Source organism: Dermacentor andersoni, chromosome 1 (assembly GCF_023375885.2).
Source record: "Dermacentor andersoni chromosome 1, qqDerAnde1_hic_scaffold, whole genome shotgun sequence".
NCBI classification, from domain to species: domain Eukaryota; kingdom Metazoa; phylum Arthropoda; class Arachnida; order Ixodida; family Ixodidae; genus Dermacentor; species Dermacentor andersoni.
Genome location: NC_092814.1, coordinates 65,890,568 through 65,903,929, shown reverse-complemented (window position 1 = coordinate 65,903,929; position 13,362 = coordinate 65,890,568). Strand labels below are relative to the sequence as shown.

The 13,362-nt window shown below is 47.3% G+C and overlaps 1 pseudogene; it reads left to right on the top strand.

Annotated features, from left to right (window-relative positions):
* Positions 1–707: 707 nt before the first annotated feature.
* LOC126543216 (uncharacterized) lies at positions 708–10,540 on the top strand (annotated as a pseudogene).
* The last annotated feature ends 2,822 nt before the right edge of the window (positions 10,541–13,362 follow it).

Genomic DNA, 13,362 nt, shown 5'->3' with positions numbered 1-13,362 from the left:
GATAAACAGGCAAGCTTGTTAACTGTCTTCTGCACAAAGAATGAACTGTGGAACATGTTGACCAAAATTGAGTGTACTGAACAGTCCTAAACGTTACATAAACGTTCAGTTAACATTGAAATATAACTAAACTCCCAACATTAACTGAAAGTCGTAGCAGTTTCAAGCGTTTTACGAATATGTTATACAGGGCGACCCAGCTATCGCGCGCAAGGTTAAAAAAAATGGAAGCCTTCTATGCGGATGAAGCCAATTGCATGTCGCTAGCAGCAATATGGAGAAGCGTATCGTATTTTTTGTGTCCCTCATTCATTTGTAATATTAATTGACTAACTTTATGGTTGCTATATTTATGGCAGACATGTCAACATTAGGTATTAGAGCGACTTCGGAAACATCGATTTCAATTGTTTGCGACACGCTATGTTTGGCGCGGCTTTTCTTTCCGCCTGTTGAAGAAAGCTCGCGAAATAAATGCAAACTCACTACGCGCCCACGCGCAGCGATGATATTATAGCGTTCTCTACGGAGCTCAGTCAGTGGGAAGTAAACATGTTGCCCAGGGTGTCGGAACTAAATTTTTTTCGTTCTGGTGTTAGTTTCGTTTCACTGAAAAACGTTCCGCTCCGGTTCTGCTCCGTACCGCAAAAAAAAAAAGAAATAATAATAATAATAATCCGTAGTGGTTCATAACGGTTTTGGTTAGCATGGAAAATTTTTCGAAGCAAGGTAATGATAGAGAATCGTGAGCCATACGACTCTGTGAAGGTGAATGACCAGCGAAGTTGTTTAGCACACGACAAAGAGGTGACACAGAATTTTGAACAAAGGTAAGAAGACATTTATTGTCTTGATCGGTGGTCATCGTGATGAAAGGTACGCACAAACATTTATTTTTCAACCGAAGTTTGTATTGCCTCACTCATGTCGGTGTTGGTGTTGCCGTATGAAAAATAAAATGCCGACGATTACGTTACTTCCTAATGCGAAATTTGAGCGCAGCTCTTCAGCTGTTTCGGCTTTTCGATATATTGAGGCAAAGAATTCGAGCAAGACATGTATGTACAGTAAAACTTTTTATTCTTCACACATATTCCTTTTTCAAGAAACACTCCACTCCCAGTTCTTTATTGTCATGAAGGAAGCTTTGTGGTCGGAGAAATAGATGGACTTACTGCACCAATGCCTGGTTCGGCGTAGCACACCTCTGGATCCTGGCGGCGACGGCGCTGGGTCTCTGCTCGGGCAGCTCGTTTAGCAGCAGCGGCAGATGAAGGACTTCCACCGGTTGCCTCGTTCATGGTTCAGAAAGGACTGGCTGAGAATAAACTATTTATATAGGCAGACGGATTATATTATAAACCGTCTGTGAGCCTCGGACAATCCGTCTCGTGCGGAACATTTCGCACCAGCCGCCGCAAACGGAGCGTAGCTTGGCACAACTGCCTCGCTATCGGGAGGCCGCGGGAGGCAGCGCGTATAGGCGCATAGGAACGTTGTGCGGTGAAGAGTTGCGCTCTTTCTCGACGTGAAATACGCGTATGACAACGTTGCACATGACGCCGTCATCAACTCCCTGGAGACTATTGGAATTGGCGGCCGCATGCATCGCTGGTTATCCGACTACATAACTCACCGGTCGTTTTTTGTACAAACAGAAGATGACCCCACAACTGAATATTACACTTACTGCGGCGTGCCTCAAGGAGGAGTATTGAGTCCCACGTTGTTCAATGTGTTTTATCTAATACAATCTACCTCTCGATATACGCAGATGACATCTGCCGTTGGACGTCTGCGGTCACTCGCCTTCAGGTTCGCGCGCGATTGCAGTGGGCAGCAACCTTGACATCAGCATACCTTCAAACACAAGGCTTGATTGTACCGACCGAGAAATGTGCATTTATTGCATTCACACGTAAACCTATGACACTATACCCAGTCTCCATTAATGAACGCACTATCACCTATGGAAAGACCCATCGATTCTTGGGTGTAATAATCGATCGAAATCTTTCCTGGAGCCCTCATTGTACGTACCTGAAGAAAAAATTGTCCATTGCCCAGGTACTGAGATTCACGTGCGGGAAAACATGGGGCACATCTGTACGTTCTATGCTTCAGTTGTACAGAGCTCTATTCCTAGGCTATTTACGCTACAGCCTTGCAGTGTTGTCCAGTACGTGCAAGTCAAATATTCGTTCATTGGAGAGCTTGCAGGGCCAAGCATTGCGCACATGTTTAGGACTTCCTCACTGTGCATCAACAGCTGCAACAATCGTTCTCGCCAAAGATAATTCCATCCAAACATATGTTGCTCTGGATTGTCTGAGGACGCATATCTGTCATCTTTCCCGCGTCCCTGATTATCACTTGGCATTCTTGCCATCGCAGAGACCTCGTGCAACGTTTTATGAATTTATAATCACCCATACAGATTGTCTTCCATTAGGATACATACCAGCAGCAAGGCCTTCGTTGCCCTTGTGGTGTCTCCAACAGCCTCAGGTGCGCCTAAATGTTCCGGGTGTAAAGAAGAAAGACAATCGCCCAACAATAGCTCTGAAACAGATGACGCTGCTATTAGTCATTGAGATATTCGGGGGCTGAATACACATCTATACCGATGGTTCGGTCTCACGTACCAGATCTTCAGGTGCCGTTTTCATTCCGGCTACGAAAACCACAATCAAATTCAAACTGTCCCACATGACATCAACAGCAGCAGAGCTTGCTGCCCTGCATGCTGCTGTCAAATATCTCCTGCAAGAGACACCCCTGAAATGGGTCATTTTTTGCGACTCTAAGGCAGCACTTCAGAGTCTGCATTTTGCCCTGTATCATAAGACTCATGAACAGCTGACATATGAAATAAGAAATCACCATCAAGCTATCGCTAAAGGGCATGGAATTATATTCCAGTGGCTATCTGGACATAGCGGCATTGCTGGTAATGACCTCGCCGGCGAAGCCGCCCGGTCTGCCTATCTGGAAGCCCGACCAGTTCCAATCCCTTTATCCAGAACCGACGCTGCAAGAAAGCTTCATATTGTGGCTAAAGCTATGACACAGAAATACTGGTCTTCTCCCAACCTCCCAAAATGTCATCTTCATAGGCTGGATCCATCCTTAAAGCTGCAAGTGCCACCAAAAGTTTCCCGCTCTGAGGCGACAGTATTGTGCCGCCTCTGGTTCGGGGTAGCATTTACGAAGGCCTACTCGTTCCGCATTGGAATGGGGGATACGTCCATGTGCGACTCTTGTGGAACCACAGAAATTCTTGAACACATCCTATGTGTCTGTCACCAATACGACGTCGAGCGTGAAGCTCTCCGGACAGCATTGAACCAGCTGGACTCTAGACCATTTTCGGTAATGGAGATCCTTGGACCGTGGCCGTACGCGTCGATGGCGCAGAAAGCCACGAAGGCGCTGTTGAAATACCTCAAGTCGATAGGTCTTAGGAATCGTGTGTACACTCGGTGTGAACCTTCAACTGTGCGCGAAACTGTGCTCTCTCTCTCTCTCTCTCTCTATATATATATATATATATATATATATATATATATATATATATATATCCCCATACCCCATTTACGGACCGAGCCGCAGTCGCAAGTGACGCCCCGACACCCTCCGGACGTTACGGTGCAGTAAATGAGTGGGAGTGGGAGGACAGAATGACAACATATAATGACATCACGAAACACTCTAGGTTACAGAGGGGCATACTCCCGCGACCTCACCCAAAATTGACAAAAACGCAGTCTGTCGCATGGCGGCAGTTACAAACTAGGACGTATCCGAATCCTGCGCTCTTGCACATCATATATCCGGATATATATCAAACGGACAAATGCAACACATGTGAATCCAGAGCCACTCTGGAGCATATATTATGGAAATGACGAGGGATACATAACAATAACGAGAACGCGGCCTCTAGCAACAGCCTTCGCACGCGCTGGGAACAGACAGACAGAAAAACTTTATTCATAGCAAGCCGCGCTGCTCAGCCCCGCCCTCGAGGATCAACTATGGGCCGTCCAGCGGGCCGAGGATGCCGCCAGGACCCACGAACTCCTGGCCGTCACCTAGGCGGGGCCTTTGGCCCACCCCACCAACTCGCAGGACACGTAAGAAAGTTATTTCCTCCTCCTCATGCGCACGATATATATATACACAGTGATGTAGACGCGCGTATGAAGTGATTTATTTACGATTCGGCTGGGGTGTATATATATATATATATATATATATATATATATAAACCGGGCAATCCATAACGAGAACAAGAATGCCAACACTGAGAAGCACACACCATTACGGAACCGACACGTGTCAAACAGCTTAATCGCAACTTGCTAGGTAAGCGGTTATCTTCGTAACTCGAGAAACCGCATCTGTTTTTTCCGATAACGCCATGGACCGAAGGCATGCTCACACACTTTTCTTCGTTTTTTTTTTTTTAAATTTCATAAGCCTAAAGAATTTCAGTTGTCATGCCGCTCTTGGTCCGATTCAAAATAGTATTTTCAAAGACCGAGACGCAGTCGCACCCCCGGCAATGTATGCCTATAAATGGACTGAAATAACTTTCGTGGCATTATAGTAATGCTCTTTTAACACATATGATTAATACAACGGCCTGTCTGACCGATATACGCACGCTCGCGCGACAAGGGTGTTAAATAAACAGCGTTCTGTACGCAATTAACAAATTGCGAGCGATGCCTTGTGGTACAGGCGGTCGTCTCTTCCTTGTCCGAGTTTACTCTGCGCATCGCAATGGGGTGCCAACACATCGTACATGGCATAAACGCTTTGCGACGCGACCGCGTAAACACATTTATCTGAGGAAACGTGGGTTTCCCTGGCTTATCGGCATTACACCCCGTTCGCACTCAGAAGCGAAGTATTTTTGGACTTCCTCCAGCCAGCGAGTATGTCGCGTTGCACGCATGCACGCAAAATTGCCGCGCGACTGGCCACTCGAGGCATTTTGCATGTACTCGCGGGCTTCTTTCACGCTCGGAAAAACACTTTTATGTACCACGTATTGAGCGACAGAAAGCTGTATAGGGAGTTTTTCATGTCGCTCTACAATTTTCTCATTTACACTATTTATCTAAATATAATATTTGAGAAGTTGATTAATAAATTAAGACTACTTATTTAATAAGGCGGAATAAAAAAGCAAATTGAGTATCTCCAAATGAGAAGAGTTGAGTGGTTGTAGGCTACTGGTGGGGATTAGCTTTGCAGTTGCTGCCGGCAATTGCTCCACCGTAGCAGCACTTAAAATAAATAAATAACATAAATCAGACACAAACCTCACAATTACAAATAGTCACTCCTAAGGTCACCATGTGGAGGCAAAATCTGTGTCCTGCAGGTAATTTAAAAGAAGGCGAGAAACCTCCTTCCTACACAACTGGTTCCCGCGCGGGAAAACAATGTCCTGAGAAGAACTGTGAGGAACTCCTGTCTTCTTGAGGGACCCGAATAACACACCCCTTTCCGCGTTATACAAAGTACAGCACATAAGGTAATGTTCTATGTCACCGCACACATTACACGTTGAACATAATGGACACAACGCCAGGCCAGTCTTATACATCCACGCAGGTACGAGCAGAGCCCGTGCGAATGCGGAGCAGTAAAGTGGCTTGGTTTCTTTTGAGACCCTTGGTCACACATGGCTTGTGAGGTGAGCTCCACAAAAAACTGAAGTGGCACAGCACCGCTTTTCTGAAGAGTCTCTTGTCCTCTTGAGGCACTTTTCTCAATGGATTCCCAGACAGCGCTCTATGGGCCAGGCTGTCCGCCATCTTGTTGCCTATGATACCTATGTGCGAGGGCAGCCATTGGAAACGTATGGAGAAGCCTTTGATATGGAGATTGTGCACCAAGCGTAGGGAGCTAAGACATAAGGCATCAGTAGGGAACCCGTGCTCTAACCTTTGAAGGGCAGATTTTGAATCTGTAAGAATGACAACAGGTTGAGGAGTACAAAACCGTATAGCTTCTTTAGAGCTGCCTCGATCAATGGCAACGCTTTCGGCCGTTCTGGAGGACGCGACTGCAGTGAAGCCAACAGACCAGTCATACTTCAAAGAGGGAATGTGAAAAGCAGCTGCACTATATCCTCTGACCTTGTCCACAGAGCTATCAGTAAAAATTTGAAGATGACGTGCATATACAGTCTCAAGATGTTCTAACTTCGTTTTTAACATGACGATCGTGTCACATCGCGACACCCGCTGCACGAAGCTGCCGCTGCTGCTGCCGCTCAACGGTGGCCCCCAGCTGCGGCTACGAGCCCCAGTGTCCCTCTGATAATTGACCCCAGTTACAGGCGAGAGCCCCCTTCACTGACTGCACGACAGGGATAAAGATTTGGCATGCGAAAGCGACGCGCAGCTTATTTGACAAGTGGTGCGCCTTTGTCTCCTCTGTCTTTTGCATTACCGGTCCGGAAATATGTAAATTTCACGGGCGGGTGTCGGCCCTTCGTGTTTTTGAGGCTGTTGTGGCACTGAACGTCAGGCTTGTGCAAACAAATGCACGGGAGGCACAATCTTTCAGCCCGCGTACACAACAAGGCGACGCGACGCGACCGCGCGCGGCACTGCTCAGCTAGGGAAACTAAGAGAAACGATGGAGCGTGTTTTATTATAATGTGAAGATATCTGCCGAGCGGTCGATTTCAGCATCTCTGGCCTCCTTGAAGCCCTTGGGCTCAGCGAAAGCAGGGGGAAAGTAAACATGTCCGCGGTACAGATTAGTAGGCGGCGACTGGAAGATTGGTGGAAGAAAACTAGGGAAACGACAAACCACGGAGGCGTGCAATAACAAAGTTCACAATAGGGGTTCAGAAAGTTTGGTTATGGGAATTCATCGTGGGTTTTTTTCCTTTTCTTTCTTTTTAATTTTTAACATATATGTAGGACATTAGGCAATATAATAATGAGAGCTTGGTGGGGCAACCCACCGCCCCGTTCCAAAGGGACGCTTCTAGCATCTATCCATCCATCTGTTAGAGTTATGTATATGCTACCAAAGGCAGCATATACAGTAGCTCTAGCATTCGTTAAAACCCCTTCAAGTCAAAATCAGTGGACCGTTCGGGGAGCTCGTGACCGAGGCTGCAGTTTCTCAATTCTTGTCGCTGCAGTACCCTCACATTTTTTTCGAATCGGTGGAATCAGTTACAGTTACTGCATGACAAAGGGCTTAAACTGGGAGAGGGCGTAGTACAGGCGTTGACGCAAAGCCAAGCTCGTAAAATCGCGTCGCTTTCGGCTGAAAATGCAAAAGCTGCTCCAGCGGAAGTAGCAAAAGAGGTAACTTCAGTAACCGAATCCGAGCTAGGCTCGAGGGATGAAAAAAAGGTTGAGGAAACCCTGCCAGCTGACCAGCTCAATGAGAGCGTATCACTAGCGTGTCAAAGTTCACGCCTGCCGGCAGAGCCAGCTGACGCACTCGCAAGCGAGACAGGGTCGTTGCTATCACCGGCCTCAAAGAACGTTGATCGGCTCTTACATGTGGACAGAGAGTCACTGGCAGCCGAGCAAAAGAATGATGACTGCTTAGCTAAACTGAATCACACAGCTAAAGAAGACATTGCTAGGCGCTACGTGACGATACAAGAAAGAGGAGTATTGTTGTATCGGCACTACAGAGACGGAAAGGGCAGGATTCTAGATCAGTTAGTCGTACCTACAAAGTACACGGAGGACCTTTTGAGTCTCTGTCATGGAGATGCGTGGTCTGGCCACCTAGGCATAAACAAATCGAAGGTAAGATTACTTATGGAATACTACTGGCCTGGCTGTTTCAAAGACGTAGAAAACTTTGTAAGATCGTGCGACGCCTGCCAGCGCTCGGGTAAACCAGGAGAAACCTGGAAAGCTCCACTAAAGGTAGTGCCCTTAATTTCAGAACCTTTCAGACGACTTGTGATAGACACGGTAGGGCCTCTACCAAAGACAAAGTAGGGTTACAGGTACTTGTTTACCATGCTGTGTCCGGCTACAAAGTTTCCGGAAGCAATCCCTCTGAAAGAGCTCAGCTCCACCGAAGTAGTAGACGCGCTTTTGTCAGTATTCGCACGAGTTGGGTATCCAGCCGAAATTCAGGCGGATCAAGGATCAGTATTCACCAGCGCACTTACTTCCACATTCTTACAAAAGTGCGGGGTAACGTTGATACACAGTTCCGTCTATCACACTCAGTCAAATAGAGTAGAGAGGTGGCACTCAGTGCTTATTAAGCGAGTTTTGTGGGCGCTCTGTTACGAGCACAAGGAGGACTGGGAGAATTATCCTTCCAGCCACTTTGTTTGCTTTGCGATCGGTTCCTCAAGAGGCTACAGTGTTCTCGCCAGCAGAACTAGTGTATGGGAATACACTCCGTTATTCACTGAGAATGTTAAGAGAGACGTGGGAGAAAAGAGGGGAGAGTCCAACAGTGGTAGAGCACGTGCTAAATCTGCTGGAACGGCTAAGTGCAACCCAAGAACTAGTTGAAAGGAACATGGGAGTAGCTCAAGAGAACGCCAAGTCCTATTATGACAAGAATGCGAGGCTTCGTATGTTTAACGCCGGAGACCAGGTAATGACCCTCAAACCTTCAAGAAAGAACAAGCTTGAATTCAGTTGACTGGGACGGGCCCGTTAAAGTGTTGCACAAACTTTCCGATACTAACTATGCTCTGAAAGTGCCCAGTCGCAGGAAGGAGGTGAGGATATGCCACTGCAATTTGATAAAGCCGTACGTGGACCGGAGCGGAGCCGTTAACCCCAAGGACCAAGGAGAAGGATGACCCTAGTGCCGAGTTTAATGAGTATAAGGCGACCTCCAACTCTGAAACCAGCCTAGAAGAAGTGGTAAAACATTCGACAAGCTCGCACGCTCTTAGACCCGAGCAGCTAGATGAGCTAAGAGGGCTGTTAGGGGAATATCTAGATTCAGCGATCGGCCAGGTAGAACCGAACTAATAGCGCATGAAATAGAGCTGACATCAACCGAACCCGTAAGATCAAAGCCTTACAATGTGTCTCTACGACAGAGAGAAATTATGGAGGCAGAGATACGGCGCATGCTAGAGTTGGGAGTTATTGAGCCCGCTGGGAGTGACTACACGTCACCGTTAATACTTGTAGAAACCCCTAATAATGACCCTCGTCCGTGTGTTGACTACAGGAATTTAAATGCCATCACTAGGGATCAGCTGCACACGATACCCAACATTGAGGAACGAATCGAAAGAGGATATATACTGCTAAATACATTTCAGCTTTAGATCTCGTGCGGGGATACTGGCCCCCCTTTCATTTCCACTTTCAGAAAGTGCCAGCCGCGATGCCGCATTTATCTCACCTGTAGGCACTTCTCGCCCTCAGCTTCGGGCTGAAGAACGCACCGTTTAGCTTCTCTAAGTTAATGTATATTGTCCTAAAAGACTTGCAGGAGTTCGCCTTGCCATATCTTGATGATGTAAAATTTTTTTCGGACAGCTGGAAAGAACACGTATCGCACCTCGAACAGTTCTCACGGTTGAGGGAAGCCGGCTTAACGATGAAGAACGAAAAGTGTAGGTTGGCTGCTCGCAAGTTACTTATCTGGGCCATGTTGTCGGCCAGGGCACCAGACGGCTGGCCGAGCTGAAAATAGCTACGATTGGAGATTTTTCACAGCCGCGCACGAAAACAGACACTCATTCATTTTTGGAACTCGTTGGGTACTATCAACGGTACATTCCGAATTACTCGCAAATAGCAAGTCCTTTAACGGATGCCATCCGAAAGGGATCAACGAATAGCGTGCACTGGGACAAAGACAACGAGAGCGTTTTCCAAGGTTTGAAAACGCTACTGGTTTCTCGTCCTACGTGCTTCGCGCGCCAGACTACACAAAGGAATTCATAGTTCAATGCGACGCAAGCGACAGAGGTATGGGCGTGGTACTTAGTCAGGTCGGCGACGATAACGAGGAGCATCCTATCCTCTATGCCAGCCGTAAACTAAATGTAAGAGAGGAAGCCTACAGCGCTTCAGAGAAGGAATGCGCTTGTTTAGTTTGGGCCGCCCAGAAGTTGTCGTGTTACTTGTACGGAACGCAGTTCATCTTCGAGACCGACCACTGTCCTCTGACGTGGCTCTACAAATGCCACACAAAAATGGCGGCTTGCTCCGATGGAGCCTCACTCTCCAAGAGTACAACTTCTCCGTTAGATATAAGAAGGGAAGGTTGCATAGCAATGCGGATGGTTTGAGCAGGCTAATTTGAATTCTGCGTTTAGGGATCCCGCCTAAATTTTGGGGTTGTTATTGTTAATTTTGTTAAGCCAAGAAGATCCCCTCTCATTTAGAGGGGTGTTCGTGACAGACCAGGTGCCAACATAATTAGCGCGCTGCGTCCGCATGCCAGAATGAACTGCTGTGCTCACGTCTTGAACACCGTTCTTCGGAACGCGTTTGATGACGGGTACCTCGCTCAGGAACTGCCCGACCTTTTGGACAACTGCAAAAAGTGAAAGCTGTCGTGACTTTTCTAAAACGGAGCGGACTAACGAGCCAGCTACCGCACGGTGTGTGCCAGGAGATATGCACGCGGTGGAATTCGAAGCTCGCCATGATCAAGTCTGTGCTAAATCAGTACGATGCGATAGAGAACCACCTGGATTCAAGGGGCAGTCTACTCTATGAAGACGTCAATAAGGCCTTGCTGACGGAGGTCGTCGAATTCTTGGAGCCCTTCAAGGAGGCCAGCGAAAAGCTTGAGCACGTCAAAGTTGTAATGCTGCACCTCGTATTGATGTACTACACAAAACTGAAGAAGCACCTTACTGCTGCTTCGACAGACTCACCAGAAGTGTGCAAGCTCAAGTCGAGGACGTTAGAATTTCTTCAAATAAAAATGCCCATAGGAGAGCTTCACAGAATCGCAACGTTCTTGTGGCCGCCTTTCCGCAATCTCCGCGTGCTTGATGAGCAGGAGAAGAAAACTGCTCACGACAGAGTACGGCGAATCGTTGATTGATGTACATCTGCGTTTCCCACAAGGAGAAATGAGCACAGACCAGCTGGATAATGGACCCCCAGCGAAGCGTACTTTCGGTGAAGAATTTAAGGAGTGGCACGATGCTGCGGAAACTCAGCCAGCCGACAGTAAGCTTGACAGTTACCTTCGGGACAGTGACTCGTGTGACGAACATTGATAAACTGCTTGAATGGTGGGAAGCCGAGTGTAGTAAATACCGAGGGCTTTCATTTCTTGCAAAAAAAAGTACTTTGCATCCCATTCACGAGCGCCAGCAGCGAACCATAGCGAACGCAATTTTAGTGCAGCTGGGTACGTACACAGAACACCTATACAAGAGAGGAAGCCCTGCTTGAAGCTGGAGAGCCTGGACAACCTGCTGTTTTTGCACAAGAACATGTAAATTTTTGCCTTTTGCTGGCCTTTTCAGACTCCTGTTCCAGTCGCATCGTTTTCGGGTGCGATCTTCTTGTGTCACTGGGTGTTATGTTAAGCGTATTTTCTATCTTTAGTGCATTAACAAGTGGGAAACCTTTTATTTGGAATAGCATCAAGTATGGTGCGGGACAGGTTTATTATATAATTATATTGTACGTGGCGATTACGTTTCCGTGTCGACGTTAGAATTTGAACGATTTATATTTCATGTGCTCTTGCTGATAAAATATATAATATATGGAAAAGCTTTTTATCTTGTTGCAACAAATTATTATTCAAGAGCCTCTTTTAAAAGATTGTGTAAATAATGTTTCCAACGCGAGTGTAGAAAAGTGCATAAAAAAAAGTGTCCCGGGTTCGCTTCTACCCGCTTTTCCATTTTAGTTGTACAGCTCCTTTTAAACAAATTTTGTTGCTATGTATTATTGTCGCTATACTTTTATTGTAGACTTTTCATGTACCACATGTACATGTACCACATTTCATTTATATTCCTTGGTATTACGTGCCAAAACCACAATATGATTACGAGGCACGCCATAGTGGGCACCGGATTAATTTCGACCACCTGGAGCTCTTTAACGCCCACGTAAATATAATTACATGGGTGTTCTTGCGTTTCGCCAATATCGAAATGCGGCCGCCGTGGCCGCGGGAATCTCACCCGCGTCCTAGGGCTTAACAGCTTAACCGCTGAGCTACCACCGCAGGTAAATCAGCATTTCGTATCATGTACACACCGGATTTTCCGTCTGATCACCCGCTACAAAGCACAAGACATCAATAATTATCACCATCAACAAAAATCGTCTAGCGAGCCCGGGCGCGTATTTCCAATTGCTAGTAGGTACAGCGAGGCGTGGCACTTGCGGAGACGACGGACGTTTGCGCGCATGCGCGAGTGAGAGAGGGGAAATTTGGGGAGTTTTGCTCCTTGAAAATACTACTCTGCCTAGGTACTACAGAGGAGTTTCCTGGCGCGCATTGTATGGGCTTGTCCCTAGGCGCGCCGGCAGAAGTCGCGGGGCGTGGTAGTGCTGAACTTAACATCGCAAGTTGGCGGCTCGACGCAATTATATTTATTCGATGATGTTTTTACTAATGAAAACGTGTCATCATTTCGCATTATTGGCGGCGCTTCCAGGACACCAAAGCGGCAACGGGGACATCAAAGCTAGAAGCCCACAAGCTGCCCTGCTTCCAGCTTTGATCCCTGTTACGGTTGGCGTCTGGCACCACGTGCAGAAAGGGTTTTCACCCAACCTTCTCTCACCATGCCTCGTCGAAATGAGGCGTGACTGCTCCTGCTACGGTTGGCGTCCCGCACCATGTGCAGAAAGAAATTTCTCACCCGACCTTCACACACCTTGCCTCGTCAAAATGAATCGTGACTTCCTAATTCGCCATAACCATTTCGAGTGTCTGCCGATCTGGCAGAAGCCCCGCAGTGTTTACAGACCTCTTTTTTGTGTGTGTGTGTGCACGATGTTAGAGCGACCCTTTCCTCGGACGGCCAAAGTCTACAGGAGAACTTCCACGAACCAGCAACGCGCAAAAGAGACGGACAAGCTTCTACAATTCCAGGAGGCGGGACGGCCTCCTCCTTGCAGCAGCCTTTCTGTGCCGGTCACGTGACGTCGACGGAGGCGGAACGGCCCCTTCCTTGCAGCAGGCTTTCTGTGCCGGTGACGTCGACGGAAGCAATATCTCTCCCACGATTGTAGAGAGCCTATTTAAAGGGCTCCGAAATGTACTTTTGATTACTTCATTCTCTTCTCTTCAATTTTTATCAACCTTTGAATAAACCGTGCAAGTTTCGCACTAGAAATCGTCTCGCCCTTGCTTGGTCGCCATGGTCTACCGGATGCCTGCAGCCTG